The 16,785-nt window shown below is 43.5% G+C and overlaps 1 protein-coding gene and 1 pseudogene across 8 annotated transcripts in view; one reads left to right on the forward strand and one right to left on the reverse strand.

Annotated features, from left to right (window-relative positions):
* Nucleotides 1-16,785, forward strand: part of LOC105494040 (NLR family CARD domain containing 5) — a 93,136-nt gene that overhangs the window by 15,221 nt on the left and 61,130 nt on the right. For 7 of the 8 annotated variants that reach the window (XM_071084584.1, XM_071084590.1, XM_071084589.1 and 4 more), the window contains exon 2: nucleotides 13,263-13,381. The gene's annotated coding sequence lies outside the window, so the exon portion shown is untranslated. Of the gene's footprint in view, nucleotides 1-3; nucleotides 62-13,262; nucleotides 13,382-16,785 lie in introns of those variants that run through there. The other variant, XM_071084586.1, reaches the window with a different exon arrangement.
* Nucleotides 8,944-12,527, reverse strand: LOC105494039 (cilia- and flagella-associated protein 69-like; annotated as a pseudogene).

Raw genomic sequence — 16,785 nt, forward strand, 5'->3', positions numbered from 1 at the left:
GCTGAAGTCTGGTCTGGAAGGAGAAGTCTGCAAGGTGGGAAAAAGAGGAAGTGGACGTGAGGTAGGGAAGCAGGATGTGCAAGGCAGGGAGTTGTGAAAGAGAATGCCGGCGGGTGGTGATCAGCATCTCATGGGTAGCTCAGCAGGCGCACGAGAGGCCCAGGAAGGCCGGGGACTGAATGGTGAAGGGGCATTTGTTTATTTATCCTTTGTTTTTGTTTTTTGTTGTTTAAATTGAGACCGACTCTCACAATGTTGCCCAGGCTAACATTGGCAACTGATGTCTGCTTACTCCTGGCCTCAAACGATCCTCCTGCCTCTGCCTCCAAAAGTGTTGGGATTACAGGCGTGAGCCAATGTTTATTCATCCTGAGCCTTCCCTGGACCCCTGATAGGTAGCTGCTTTGTGGTGGTCACAGCACCATGGTGTGACTTTATCCTGGAGGCAGTGGGAAGCTGATAGCAGGTTCAGACAGGCATGAGGCCAGACCAGAGCTGAGTTTTAAAGATAACTCCAGCCAGAGGCATGCGTGCATGTGTACATGTGGGTACATGTATGTGTGTGCACGTGCATGTGTGTATGAGTGTGGACTAGAGATGGGACAGCTTTCTGAGCAAAGGGAACAGCCAAGGCAAAGGCCTGGGGGCTGCAGGGAGAGAACAGGGTTTGATCTCTCCAGTCCCTCCTCTAAACTCTGTGTCAGTAGCATTTTCAGGATAGCAGGAAGGATTCCCAAAGAGCACAGCAGTGAGGGCAGTGGGAGGGAGGCGTCTGCTGGGACACTGAAACCAGGGTGGGGCAAACTCCCTTCGCAGCTCCTCAGACTCAGAGCCCCCATAAAGCTTCCAGGTGCACCCCAGCCCTTTTCCCTCTCTCTGGACTGGGATGGCATGATCCCAGGACTGTGACTCCACGTAATCTGAATTCCCTTTACTGACTGTGTGTAACCCTGGCCATTTTCCCCCCACCTTTCTCTCAGCGGCCCATTTGATTAGTCTGCCTCAGGGGTGCACTGGGGATTCTTAGAGGTAACACTTTGAACTGAAAGCCAGGGGTCCTGGTGCCAAAATGCAAATGTGAGAACTTGAAAGTTTGTCGGGTTTTATTTCCTCTGTTCTGTTTGCAGCAGCTCCTCTTTCTTGTTTTCTATAGAACAGTAAAAAACTTTATGCATTTGAATATCGTGAACCTCATAATTAATATACAATATAAAAACTACTAGCTATGCATGGATAAATCAATTGAAGCACAGTGGCTGAGCATGTCTTTCTCATTCTTTGATGGCTACCTCAAATCAAATCAATATGAACTTGGGGTCAGGCACAGGGGCTCACGCCTGTACTTTGGGAGATCCTCAAGGAGGATCACTTGAGTTCAGGAGTTTGAGACTAGCTTGGGCAACATAGCGGGACCTTGTCTTAATATTTAAAAAAGAAAGAAATCAATAAAAAAGTGAACTTGGGAGGTATGAATGACAACTCGTATAGCTGAAGTAATAAATATATTCAACTTTTAAAACTTAATTTTGATTAGATAACACATGCATACGGTATAACATTCTAGGCCAGGTGCAGTGGCTCATATCTGTAATCCCAGCACTTTGGGAGGCTAAGGTGGGCAGATTGTTTGAGCCCAGGAGTTGAAGTCTAGCTTGGGCAACATGGTGAACCCCCGTCTCTGCAAAAAAACACGAAAAAATTAGCTAGATGTGGTGGTGTGCACTTATACCAGCTACTCAGGAAGCTGAGGTGGGGGAACCATATGAGCCCAGGAGGTGGAGACTGCAGTGAGCCATGACCACACCAAATGCACTCCAGCCTGGGTGACAGAGCAAGACCCTTTCTCAAAAAAATAAAAAATAAAAAATAAAAATTCCTTTCACTGGGGACAATTACCATTATGAATTTCTTCCAGAAATATTCCATGTATTGTATACACTTTTTTTTTTTTTTTTTTTTTGAGACAGAGTCTCGCTCTGTCACCCAGGCTGAGGTGCAGGGACGCAGTCTTGGCTCGCTGCAGCCTGGACACCCCCCCAGACTCAAGCAATCCTCCCACCTCAACCTTCTGTGGGTAGCTTGGACAACATGCGTGCACCACCACTCCTGGCTAATTTTTGCATTTTTTGTCAAGACAGGGTTTTGCCATGTTACCCAGGCTGGTCTCAAACTCTCAACCTCAAGTGATCTACCCGCCTCTGCCCCTCAAAGTGCTGGGATTACAGTCGTGACCCACCACTTTTATTTTTTCTTTACACAAAGGAAGCATATTCTACACCCTGTTTTGCCCCAGCTCTCTTTTAAAAAACAATATATCGTGGATACAATTCCATATCATTCCGTATAGTTTGTCCTCTTTTCTTTTCTTTTCTCTTCTTTCTTTCTTTTGAGACAGGGTCTCACTCTGTCGCCCAGGCTGGGGTGCAGTGGCACTATCTCAGCTTACCTCAACCTCCCGGGCTCAAGGGATCCTCCCACCTCAGCCTCCTGAGTGGCTGGATGCTGCCTCTTTCTTTTTGATGGCTGCGAAGAATTCCATTGTACAGATGTGCCATAATTTAATCATAATGTGTCCCCTTTGATCGTTTAGGTTTTTCCAATTTTTGCTATTATAAGCAAGGCCACATTAAATATCGCTGGGCATATTATTGTGCATATAATGAAGACATCTGTAGGTTAAATGCCTGTGTATGAAATTGCTCAGTGTGATTATATGGCATTTACCACTTTGGTAGATAAAGGTTGTGTCCTGTTACATTTCCACGGATGAATTTCTTCCAGAAATATTCATGTATTTGTATACACATTTTTTGAGACATGGTCTCAAAACTGTTGACACATTATTATTATTATTATTATTTCACATTATTTAGGGAAGTTTCATTTTTTTCTGAGCTACCACTGATAATTTCTTATTTACTCATCATCTTGTATTTCTCTTCCTTACACATTAGGGAAATGTCTATTCTAGTTTTTAATGTAAATGTTCTTGTGGCTTTTTTAGAAAAAATCAAAATATGCACATTAAAAAATTTGAATGGTTCAAAGGGTCCTAAAAAGGGTCCACAGTGGAAAAGGCTCTCCTTTCCCAGCATCCCCAGACCCCTCCTCAGACACAAGCCTGTCGTCAGTTTCCTGTGTAGCTTCCCAGAATTGGTCTCTATGTATGCAAATACACACACATTTAAAATACACACATGCCAGGTCCACATGGAATGATGCAGTGCGTCAAAGTGCCCGTTCATTCACAACCTTGCCAACTCAGTAATATCCTTGCAAATCTAATAGTTAGAAAATGGTGTATCTTTTTTAGTTCTAAAGTATTATATTTGTTCTATTTTCTGTGAGCTTGAGCATCTTTTCATATATTTAAAAGTCATTGGGTCCAGGGGTGGTGGTTCATGCCTGTAACCCCAGCACTTTGGGAGGCCAAGGCAGGTGGATCACCTGAGTTCAGAAGTTCGAGACCAGCCTGGTCAACATGGTGAAACCCACTCTTATTAAAAAAAAACAACAACAAAAACCATTAGCCAGGCATGGTGGTTCATGCCTGTAATCCCAGCTACTTGGGAGGCTGAGGCAGGAGAATCACTTGAACTGGGGAGGTGGAAGTTGCAGTGAGCCGAGATTGTGCCACTGCACTCCAGCCTGGGCAACAGAGTGAGACTCTGTCTCAAAAAAATTTGTTTAAATGTCATTGGTATTTCCCTTTTTTGTAAACCTTTTATGTTCTTTGCCTACTTTTCTATGAGGTCACTGGCTTTTTCAGTATTGATTTTTAGTAACTCTCGATTTATTAAAACATTTATACATTTATAGCTTTGTTTATGATATATACATTTATAACCTTGTCTGTGATGCAGATATTTTTCCAATTGGTCATCTGGCTTTTGACTTTATCTGTGGTATTCTTTGACAATACAAAAATTTTAATTTATATCTGATCAGTTTCATCCAGTTTTTTCTTTTTTCATGATTTCTGAGTTTTGCATCATGCTTAGCAAGACTCTCTCTACTCTGAAATTATTTTCTGTAAAATACTTTTTTCAGTCAGTCATAGTGGTTCACACCTGTAATCCCAGAATTTTGGGAGGTAGAGGTGGAAGGATTACTTGACTCTAGGGGTTCAAGGCCAATCTGGGCAACAGAGCAAGACCTTGCCTCTATTTTTTTAAAGAGAAATTTTTTTTAATTAAAAAAAGAATACTTTTTTCCATGTTTTGTTTGAGCACTTAAATTTTCTTAACTTTTTTGTCGTGAAACATAACACATAGAAAAATGTCATGTAAGTGCACAACTTCGTGAATTGTTATAAATTGAACATACAGCCTTCTGGTACTTTCACGGTTTAACTTCTTACATTTAAATTTTTGTTTCATCTAGACATTATGTTGATATAATTGTGAAATAGAAATCCATTTTTATTGTAAAAGAACACTTTTTAAATGTTCATGAAATGTTTTACAATTTATTATATACCAAGCAAAAAAGAAAATCTCAACATATTCCTCAAAGTAGAAATTGCACAGGACTTATTCTTTGTACAGCGTAATACAACAAAAACTAATGATAAAGCCATAAAAACAACTCTTTATTAAATTACTCCATTCCAAATTATAATTTCAATCTACTTAGCACATAAGTGTTTGATATATATTTATCGAAATTGACCAAAAGTGTTTTATTATTTTTTAAAAGGTAAAGGCTAGCAATGGCTTAAGCAATACAGTTTATAATTGTAAAGAATAACAAACAGCCTCACTAAATCAGGGGAAAGAAATAAAAAGATAAAAGCAAAAATTACAGAACTAGAAAAGGGACTATTCCAGCAAAACTGATAAATGTTTTCAAACATAAGAGTTACCAACTGCTGGCAAATCTAAAAAGAAGAAAAAGACAAAAAGTAAACTAAATTAAATGTGAAGCCTTGAGGAGATTTAAAATTATAAGAAAATAGGCTGGGCACGGTGGCTCACGCCTGTAATCCCAGCACTTTGGGAGGCCAAGGTGGGCGGATCATGAGGTCAGGAGCTTGAGACCAGCCTGGCCAACATGGTGAAACCCCGTCTCTACTAAAAGTACAAAAATTAGTTGGCTGTGGTGGCATGCGCCTGTAGTCCCAGCTACTCGGGAGGCTGAGGCGGGAGAATCACTTGAACCCGGGAGGTGGAGGCTGCGGTGAGCCTAGACCATGCCATTGCACTCCAGCCTGGGTGGCAGAGTGAGATTCCATCTCAAAAAACAGGCCGGACGCGGTGGCTCACGCCTGTAATCCCAGCACTTTGAGAGGCCGAGGCGGGTGGATCACGAGGTCAGGAGATCGAGACCATCCTGGCTGACACGGTGAAACCCCATCTCTACTAAAAATACAAAATATTAGCTGGGCGTGGTGGCAGGCACCTGTGGTCCCAGCTACTCACCACTGCACTCCAGCCTGGGCAATAGAGCGAGACTCTGTCTTAAAAAAAAAAAAAAAAACACACACACACACACAAAACCAAGAAAATATTATATACAACTGTGAGCTATACTATGTTTGACCATCTTGACAAAATGAGCAACTTTCTCAAAACTATAAATTGCCAAATGTTCATTAAAAAAAAAAGCCAACAATAACCAACCCACACAATGAGGATAAATTTAAAGTGATCAAGTTTGATTTTTTTTTTTTTTTTTTTTTGAGACGGAGTCTCGCTCTGTCGCCCAGGCTGGAGTGCAGTGGCCGGATCTCAGCTCACTGCAAGCTCCGCCTCCCGGGTTCACGCCATTCTCCGGCCTCAGCCTCCCGAGTAGCTGGGACTACAGGCGCCCGCCACCTCGCCCGGCTAGTTTTTTTTGTGTGTGTTTCTTAATAGAGACGGGGTTTCACCGTGTTAGCCAGGATGGTTTCGATCTCCTGACCTCGTGATCCGCCCGTCTCGGCCTCCCAAAGTGCTGGGATTACAGGCTTGAGCCATCGCGCCCGGCCAAGTTTGATTTTTTTAAAAAAACTGTTCAAACATCTTGGTAGTGCTGGGCAGGAAGTTGGCTTTCATTCTGGGAGGGATGAGAAGGCTCTGAGGGGCATGGGACCTGATGTCACAGGACCTGATGCAGGCTGTGTCTTAACAGCTGACTCCTGCGCGGAGAAGGTTACTGGGGGACGGGTGGACGGAGACCAGGGAGGAGGCAGGTGCAGGACTCCCCGTGAGAAATGATGGTGTCCAGGCTAGGCCAGAGCAGTAGAGGAAGCAAGATTCTGGAATGCACTTGGAAAATGAAGCCATCTTTGGGCTTGAGCTCAAGGAAGCATGAAGCTGCCCCTAACTGACGTGGGGAAGGTGATCTGGGGAGCAGCTTGGGAAGAGAGATCAGGAGCTCAGTTTCGGACTTGGAAGTTTTGAAAGGCACATGAGGCATCCAGGTGGAGTTGGGAGAACTAAATCATGCCGAAAGGTACTCACGTGGCAAGTAGCAAATATTCGCTATATTGTCTGTTCAACTTTGTCAACTGCTTTTCCAGTAGAAATGTAGTGTCCTTATCACACATGCATAAATGTTAAACTCAAAAGTAAAATGAAATATTTTCTCAGTAGATATGAATTACTTTTGAATTTTTTTTTTTTTTTTTTTTTTTGACATGGGGTCTCACTCTGTTGCTCAGGCTGGACTGGAGTGGCAAGATCATAGCTCACTGCAGCCTCAAACTCCTGGGCTCAAGCAATCCTCTGCCACAGCCTCCCGATTAGCTGGGACTACAGGCACACACCACCACGCCCAGCCAATCTTTTATTTTTTGTAGAGACTGAGTTGCGCAATGTAGCCCAAGCTGGTCTCCAACTCCTGAGCTCAAGCTATCCTCCCACCTCGGCCTCCCAAAGTGTTGGGATTACAGGCGTGAGCCACCACACCTGGCTGCTTTTTAGTGCAGATATTTTTCCCTACCTATTGCCTTCCTATTTCTCTTTTATTTCACATTATTTAGGGAAGTTTCATTTTTTGTGAGCTATCACTGATAATTTCTTATTAACTCATCATCTTGTATTTCTCTTCCTTACACATTGGGGAAATGTCTATTCTAGTTTTTAATGTAAATGTTCTTGAGGCTTTTTTTTTTAGAAAAAATCAAAATATGCACATTAAAAAGTTTGAATGGTTCAAAGGGTCCTAAAAAGGGTCCACAATGGAAAAGGCTCTCCTTTCCCACCATCCCCAGGGCCCTCCTCAGACACAAGCCTGTCGTCAGTTTCCTGTGTAGCTTCCCAGAGTTGGTTTCTATGTATGCAAATACACACACATTTAAAATATACACATGCCACAGCTTTTTAAAATTTGAATTTATGGGCCGTGTGCAGTGGCTCACTCCTGTAACCCCAATACTTTGGGAGGCCGAGGCTGGTGGATCACCTGAGGTCAGGAGTTTGAGACCAGCCTGACCAATATGGTAAAACCCCATCTCTACTAAAAATACAAAAATTAGCCAGGCGTGGTGGTGGGTGCCTGTAATCCCAGCTTCTCAGGAGGCTGAGACAGGAGAATCACTTGAACCCAAGAGGCAGAGGTTGCAGTGAGCTGAGATCATGCCACTGCACTCCAGCCTGGGCAACAGATAGAGACTCCATCTCAAAAAAAAAAAAAAAAATGAATTTAGACCCAGGTGAGCGGAGGCTCACGCCTGTAATCCCAGCACTTATGGAGGCCGATGAGGAGAGAATCACTTCACTTCAGTCCAGGAGTTCAAGACCAGCCTGGGCAACTCAGGGAAACCCTGTCTCTACAAAAAAATAAAAATTAGCCTGGCATGGTGGAGTATGCCTGTTGTCTCAGCTACTCAGGAGGGTGAGGCAGGAGGATCACTTGAACTCAGGGGTAGCAGGCTGCATGAGCTATGATTGCACCACACACTCCAGCCTGGGTGACAGAGCAAGACCCTGTGTCAAAAAAAAAAAAAGAAAGAAAGAAAAGAAAATTAGATTACCGTCATAGGTGGTACAAAACACTTCCCAGTTTATTGCTTTCGTTTCGTTTGTTGCCATTTTTACTATACAGAAAAAAAAATGGCAATAAAGAATACGTTATTATGTTAATTTATAATGCATTATTTTTAATGACTTTATTGAGGTGTAATTTACATACCATAAAATCCATCCATTTTAAGTGTACAATTCAGTGATTTCTAGTAAATTTACTGAGTTATGCGACCATCACCACAATCTGGTTTTGGGACATTTTCATTACTGCCATAATAGTCCTCATACCCATTTAGAATTATTCCTATTTCTGCCCCCGGCCCAGGCAACCACTAATCTACTTGCTGTTTCAATAAATTTGCCTTTTCTGAACGTTTTACGTAAATAGAATCATACAATATGTGATCTTTAGTGATCTTTTTCCACATGGCATAAATTTTGTTCCTTTTTATTGTTGAATAATGTTCTATTGTATAGCTATATCATAGTTTGTTTCTCCATTCGTGAGCTTTTGGGTGTTTGGGTTGATTTCACTTTTTGACTGTTATGGATAATGCTGGTATGAACATTCATATACAAGTTTTTGTGTGGATGTATATTTTCATTTCTCGTGGAATAGACCCAGGCATGGAATTGCTGGATTAGATGGTAATTCTGTTGTTTTATATTCTAACGCAGGGATCCCCAATCCCTGGACCACAGACCAGTGCGGGTCCATGGCCTTTTAGGAACTGGGCCACACAGCAGGTGGTGAGTGGCCGGCAGGCGAGTATTACCGCCTGAGCTCTGCCTCCTGTCGGATCAGCGGTGCCATTAGATTCTCATAGGAGCACAAACCCAGTTGTGAAATGCGCAGGGAGGGATCTAGGTTGAGAGTTTCTAATGAGAATCTAATGATAAATGTAATGAGCTTGAATCATCCTGAATCCATCTCCCACCTCCAACCCCCATCCGTGGAAAAAATTCTCTCTCACAAAACTGGTCCCTGGGCCAAAGAGTTTCGGGACAGCTGTTCTAAGGAACTGCCAAAACTGCCAAACTGTTTTTTCAGAGTGGCTGGACCATTTCACATTCCCATCAGCAGTATATACAGTGTCCTGCTTCTCTACATCCTCATCAACATGTGTCCTTTTCATTATAGCCATTCTATGTGGGTGTGAAATGCTATGTGGCTGTGTTTTTCATTTCCATGCAGAAATTTTTAATTTAATTACTTAGTTAAAAATAATTCTTTAAATTTAAAATACTCATATTGCCATATATATTTTTTTATACTACAAAGTGATACAATTTTTGTTAATTTTTCCTGCCTTGATTACTCTTTACCTGTATAGTAGGTAAATCTTTACATAAGATCACAATTATATTGAATAGTAATTTATTCAACTCAAAATCTTCATAGGATTTAGAAAATTTAAGTCCTTTACCAAAGGGTTTGACTTTTAACTTCATTAAAGTTTGCAAACAGTACCAAATCCTTGGGAAAGCCACATTCAATCATTGGCATTCCAGGATTTTGAACTATAACTGTAGAGATCACTAATATGTCATTTCTAAGCTGACAGTCATAATGACTAAAGCCTCTCATAAATAGATTTTTAAATACTTCCTTCAAAGCCAGTAAACATTCCAAGTTACTAAGCTGTTGAACAATTTCTTCTCTTGAATATTTCTCTGATAAGTTCCAAAGTGTTTCTGATGAAGGAAATAAAAGCCATCCAGAGAAATCTGGGTCATTGAGGTGAGCACAGATTCCACTGGCTGCTTGTGGTTTCATCATTACAGTACAGTTAACTTCAGAAGTCGAGAGATGCTGCAGAACTTTGAGTACCTAAAGTTTCTCAACAAGTTGATTTTCAAGCAAGGTCATTAATTGGACCATTGTTTTTGCCAGTCCTCCAACTTCAGTCATTTGAATCTTATATGATGAACTCGCTTGCTGGTAACCTGGAATACACTTCTTTGGTAGTTCTGCATGATAAAAGTCAACAATAAGCTTACAATTCTGTGTCCTCAATTCAGAACTTGGTATTTTCATTAAGTATCCAGAAGTGCAATTGAATTAGCAGTATCTCCAGCATAAGTTATTTCATCCGATACTTTCTTTTTCAAAAATAGCAAGCCACACTATTTTATGATGTCATATGCAGATTCCACAAAACGTGGCTGGCTTTCGATTTTTACTGCACGCAGATTCAGAATTTTAAATGTCTGTACTAGATCCCTTAAGGGAAGTTCATTCTGATAACACTGTACCAGTTTCTTGACAGATGTAAGTTGTTTTTCTTCTAAGCCATCTTTAGCAGTCTCTTCAAAAAGTTTGATGACACAATTAAGGTCCATAGGCTTCAAAACACCAGTTCCGCATGGTGAGGGAGGCCTCGGGTAACACCATCGTGGTGGAAGGCAAAGGGGAAGTCAAGACCTTCTTCATGGTGGCAGGAAAGAGACAGCGTATTGCTATGTATTTTAACACCACTTATTCCCCCCTTTTTTCTCTCAATATCATGGATTAAATAGTGTATTTTAAATGAGTGTGAGGCTCACTTGGACTCTATTCCATCCGTTTGGCCAATTTTTTTCCATTTTTAATTCAAGGATCTTAAAGTTTGAATGATGGTCACCTTATGATGCATTTTATCATGTTTGGAAGCTTTTTTGCTATTTCCTGATCCAACAAATAGCCTTTTGATAGAATTGCCTTTATTCATTTCTTTATATCCAATTCTAACTTAAAATTAACTTAAACTGTTTTATTATGAAATATTTAAGTCATATAAATACTGCCTCTTTTCTCTAAATGACTGCTCATATAATTTTACCAAGTTCTGTTAAAGCATCCTGTTGTACATAAAGTGGCGTTTTTTTTATCTGCCTGTTAACTTACAGTGGGTTTTATTTTCTTTCACTTTCTGTGGTCAAAGGCAAGTTTGTCTTAGTCAGCTTGGGCTGTTAGAATGAAATACTATAGACTGGGTGGCTTAAACAACAGAAACTTGTTTCTCACAGTTCTGTAAGCTGGGAAGTCCCTGGGAAGCCAGCAGACCTGGTGTCTGGAGAGGATGCACTTCCTGGTTTGCAGACGGCACCTTCTCATTGTGTCCTCACAGGGCAGAGAGCAAAGAGAAAGAGAAAGAGCAAGCACTCTCCAGCCTCTTCCTTTTTCCTTTTGTTTTTGTTTTTGTTTTGTTTTTGTTTTCTTTTGTTTGTTTGAGCTGGAGTCTTGCTCTGTCGCCGAGGCTGGAGTGCAGTGGCATGATCTTGGCTCACTGCAACCTCTGCCTCCTGGGTTCAAGTGATTCTCCTGCCTCAGCTTCCTGAGTAGCTGGGACTACAGGTGCCTGCCACCACGCCTGACTAATTTTTATATTTTTATTAGAGATGGGGTTTCATCATGTTGGGCAGACTGGTTTTAGACTCCTGACCTCAAGTGATCTGCCTACCTTGGCCTCCCAAAGTGCTGGCATTACAGGCATGAGCCACCGTGCCCGGCCTCCAGCCTCTTCTTGTGAGGGCAGTAATCTCATCATAAGGGCTCCACCCTCTTGACCTAATCACTTGGCAAAGGCCCCACTTCCAAATACCATCACACTGGGTATTTAGGCTTCACCAGGTGAATCAGTGGGTGAGGTGGGATACAAACATTCAGTCCATGGCAAGTTTTTATCTCAATTTGCTAATGCCTCTATTTCTCCTGTTACAATGTGATAATGCTGTTTTTTAAAATATCATTTAGCTGGCTGTGGTGACCCATGCCTGCAGTCCCAGCTACTCAGGAGGCTGAGGCAGAAGGATCACATGAACCTAGGAGTTTGAATCCAGCCTGGGCAACATAGAAAGACGCTGTCTCTTAAAAAAAAAAAAAAAAAAAAAAAAAAAAAGGGAAGCCGGGCGCAGTGGCTCACGCCTGTAATCCCAACACTTTGGGAGGCCGAGGCGGGTGGATCACCTAAAGTCGGGAGTTCAAGACCAGCCTGAACAATATGGAGAAACCCCGTCTCTACTAAAAATACAAAATTAGATGAGTGTGGTGTCACATGCCTGTAATCCCAGCTACTTGGGAGGCTGAGGCAGGAGAATTGCTTGAACCAGAAGGTGGAAGTTGCGGTGAGCCGAGATCATGCCATTGCACTCCAGCCTGGGCAACAAGAACGAAACTCCGTCTCAAAAAAAAAAGAAAAGAAAAAGAAAGAAAGAAATGAAAAGAAGCACTTAAAGAGGCTGAGCCTGGCAGATCACTTGAGGTCAGGAGTTCAAGACCAGCCTGGCCAACATGGTGAAACCCAGTCTCTACTAAAAATCTAAGAATTAGCCAGGCGTGGTGGCACACACCTGTAATCCCAGCTACTCGGGAGGCTGAGGCACGAGAATTGCTGAACCCAGGAGGTGGAGGTTGCAGTGAGCTGAGATCATGCCATTGCACTCCAGCCTAGGCAACAGAGCACGACTCCATCTCAAGAAAAAAGAAAGACAGAGAGAGAGAAATATAGACATATCTTATTAGTCCCCTGGGACCTCTTCAAAAGATCTCTTTTTTCCTTTCTTATTTCTAATTACCATACTACGTACCACCTCCATTATGTCAGAATGTGCCCTATTTACATGGATTTGTCCAAAGTCATGGAACTCTGGGTTACATTCCTCGTATTTCACAGAGACACAATCAGAGCACACGCTGACCTTCCGCCTCTCTTCCTTTCCTCCATGTAGTCTGTAGCTACCTGTTCTCTTCTTTGTTCGTAGGAAGATCTCTGTTGTGTGGTGTGGGAATTTGTGCCAGCGTGTCTGTTTACTGTGCTCTCTTTGAGCAGCTATCAATGCTTCCGGGTCTTCTCTTTAAGAAGAAAGTTAACTCTCAATTGTTTAAAAACTAACTAAAAAGGAAGAAGATTGCAAATCCTAACCTTTTTGGGGTTTTATATTGGGGGCGAAAGTTGGCATCTGCAGTAAGGATTAATTCATTATCATCTGAATAAATGACCAAAAATAATTTTGCTAACTTGCAGGGCTCATTGTGATGCCAAAGGACATTGTAAGGTGAATATCTGAATTGGAAGAGGAAGAGGGGCATCCTCTGAGCCAGGTGTGGCAGGAGGTGACATCAAGGAAAGTTAGGCTGCGTAAACCCAGGGACATAAGGAGCTGCAGTCAGGGAAGAACAAGGTCTACAGATGGAGTTGGAGGGACTGTGTCTGGATCCAGTGTTCTCAGAGGTGTCTCCGGCAGGCAGGGGCAAGGGCTGGTGCCTGGTTTACAGCATTCCTTTTGGAGTCTGGAATAGTGGGGACAACTCCCTGTCTTCTCTCCCCTTAGGGATCTGCACTATGGAAACAACCTGTCAATCCAACTCAAGGCACAAGGACATAGCCCAGACACCCATGAGACCCTCTCTGTGGGGACCTTAGAGCACCTATCATGAATGAGGAGACCAAGTAGGTGATTTTTCTCTCCCCTTCACCTCCTCTTCTCCCCTCCTATCTACTTCTTCACTCTTCTCCTACTGCCAAGACTGGTCCCTACCCAAATCTGCTTACTGGGCTGCCCCCAACACAACAAACCTGCCCTTGACCATCATTCAGCATGAGAATGTAATGATCAGACACAGAAAATCAGGAAGAGTTTTGAGACAGCATCTAATCTACCCATTTTAGAGATGGTATGACTGAGGCTTATGTAGGAAAAAGGCTTGCTCAAGGTCACGCTATGAGTGTATCAGTTATGATGGGCCAGGTTACACTGCAGCACATGCACCCTCCAAAGTCCCAGTGACTCATGGCAACAAAAGTTTATTTGCTGCTCTTGCTTCCTGTCCAGTGTGGATTGACTGGGATTGCTCCTCCACATCATCCTCTCTCCCAGACTCAGGCTAACAGGGTAGCCATGATTTGCAATATTTCTGGCCCCTGGAGTAGAAAAAAAGAAAAACTACTGTGAATCACACCTTGGTTCTTAAAACATCTACACAGGCATGACATGAGTCTTTTAAAGCATATTTCATTGACCAAAGCAAATTTCATGGCTGTGCCCAATTTCAAGGAGGCAGAGAATTGTAATCCCACCAAAGGCCTAGAAAGAGGAGAAAGAGTATCTGTGAACAGCCCAAATGCCTACCACAGACAATTAGTAACAGAGCTGGGCCATGGATCTTTCAACCATCGTCCACTGTCTCCAAGATTATTCCCCATGGAAATCTCAGTGACTGATAATGATGCCATGTGCTTTTTCTCCCGAGGATGGTTAGCCTTAAAGAGATTTGTGTCATCGCCTAAGGGGACAGAACACTAATGATGGAAACAAAGGTATTGTGTTAGACTGGCTGGAGGATAAATTTGAGGATGAGAAACATCACCAGAAATCACACCATCCAGGCACTACTTACTTCCATCTGGTGCCACGCTGTCCTGGACCATTTCTTCATGGGCAACATGGATGCTGGACACCATAGCCTGGAAAAGAAGTTATGCCCTAGGCTATGGCCACATCCTTTTTCTGAGATCACACAAAATCCAGGGACTTAGCCTTGTCTGGAGCCATCCAGGCCTCCAAGGCCTTGGAAATTTACTGGCCCGGGAGGCAAGAAACCTCAGTTCTGCTCCTGGCTCTGTCATGGACTTGTTGTGTGACCGTGGGCACACCCTTTGCCCTTCCTTGGCCATGGTCTTTCCATCTGTTTAGTGGAGATGGTGATCCCTGCCTGAGGATCATGGTGTGAACATGTTTCATAAATTCTAAGACTCTCTGCCTGAGTAACGACCTCCTGAAATTAGCCCAGTCGAGGAGAAATGACCAGTGGGGCTGGCGGCACATACAAGTATGTCTCTGCTGCATGCCGGGGAGCAGCTGGGCCCTAAACCCCAGCACGCATAGTACTGGCCTCAGCCTCTGGGGATTGGGAAGGCTGGCTTCTGGGTGGACCTCCTACTCTTTTCAGAGTTAAAGGTGGACTCTCTGGAGTTGTGAGGCTAAAATGAAGTATATAAAGCACTTAGACAGTGAGTGCTTACACAGTGAGTGCTTTCCAAGTGGGTACTGCTATGAGGAAGGAAATAGTACAAGAAGGTACATCTGGAAATGTGATAGCATGGTCCACTAGATGATGGACCACCATTTAGTTGGCCAGTCCTCAACTGTTAGACATTTAGGTTGTTTCCAATTTTTAATCATTATAAATAGTCTTGCAGTGAACATCTTTGTAACTAAATCTTGTACGTATGTTCATGATTGTTTCCCAATTGTTTCCCAGTTCTAGAGTACTAGAAATGGAATTACTGAATCAAAGGAACTGCACATTGTTTAGGCTTTCGCTGTGTAAATGCCCCTTGCCCTCTATTGGTACTTCTATGAGGAGGTGATTTAAGAGTTCCAGTTCAGCCAGGCATGATGGCTCACACCTGTAATCCCAGCACTTTGGGAGAGCGAGGTGGGCGGATCACCCTGAGGTCAGGAGTTTGAGCCCAGCCTGGCCAACATGGTGAAATCCCATCTCTATGAAAAATTACAAAAATTAGCCAGATATTGTGGTGTGCACCTGTAATCCCAGCTACTTGGGAGGTTGAGACAGGAGAATCGCTTGAACCCAGGAGTCAGAGGCTGCAGTGAGCCGAGATTACACCACTGCACTCCAGCCTGGGTGACAGAGCGAGACTCCATCTCAAAAAAAAAAAAAAAAAAAAAAAAGAGTTCCAGTTCAGAAGGAGAGAATCTGCTTAGCAAAAGAGGTGATGGTCTGTGTTAGCTAGGATTAGAGTTCACTGTGAGTAACAGAAAGCACTAAACAACAGTGGCTTAACCAGAATGGAAGTGTATTTCCCTGCCATGTGATAGAAGTCCAAAGTCAGTGAGCACAGGGCAGATGGGCAGCTCAGTATGAGTTCCACCTCATGATTCAAAATGGCTGCCCAAGATCCAGCCATCCCATCGACATTCCAGCCAACAGGAAGGAGCAAAGAAGAATAGACAACACTTCCACTTACATTCCACTGGCCAAATTACATGGCTACATATAACTGCAAGGGAGACTGGGAAATAATAATCTATTCTGGATGACCAGAGAATGTTTAGTAGTTCTAATACTGAGGAAGAAGGGAAGAACAGATTTTGGGAGACAACTAGTTGTCTCTGCCATGAGGTTAGCTCAGACTGAGAGCAGCATAAATAGTTGACGGAAACAAGAATGAGTAATGCATCCTCAGCGGACTGTCCACAGGGGATGAACTAGGCCATTCCAGAGAGCCAGGATGTAGGCACAAATGGAGTGGGGAGGGGGAGCGGAAGAAACAGACTGATCTCTGGAGCCAATTCCTGGGCAGAGACATCAAGACTCCATGGAGAGGCCACTTCCCTGCCTATTTTTTGTTGCTCAGATGTAGGGAGTGGTTCTTGACTGCTTGACTTCCCCAGAAGCTCCCCTATCCCCCAACTCACCTTCCCCAGATCACCTTCCCCCTAGTTCACCTGTCCCCAGCTCACCTGCCCTCAAGTCACGTGCCCCGCAACTCACCTGTTCTCCATCTAATCTTCCTCCCAGCTCCCCTGTCCCCCAAATCACCTGCCCCCAATTCACTTGTCCTCCAGCTCACTGGTTCCCCAGCTCATCTTCCCTCCAGTCCCCCTGCCCCCAGCTCACTTGCCTGCCCTAAGTTCACCTGTCCCCCAGTTCATTTTCCTCCTAGCTCGCCTGTCTCCTGCTCACCTGTGCCCAAGCTCCCCTGTCCCCCAGTTCCTCTGTCCCCCAGCTCACCTTCCCCCCAGTTCCCCTGTCCCCAGTTCATCTGCCCCCAGGTCCCTTGTCCCCCAGCTCATCTGCCCCCAGTTTACCTGTCCCCAACTCACCTCC

This window comes from Macaca nemestrina, chromosome 18, assembly GCF_043159975.1.
Source record: "Macaca nemestrina isolate mMacNem1 chromosome 18, mMacNem.hap1, whole genome shotgun sequence".
In the NCBI taxonomy this organism is placed as follows: Eukaryota; Metazoa; Chordata; class Mammalia; order Primates; family Cercopithecidae; genus Macaca; species Macaca nemestrina.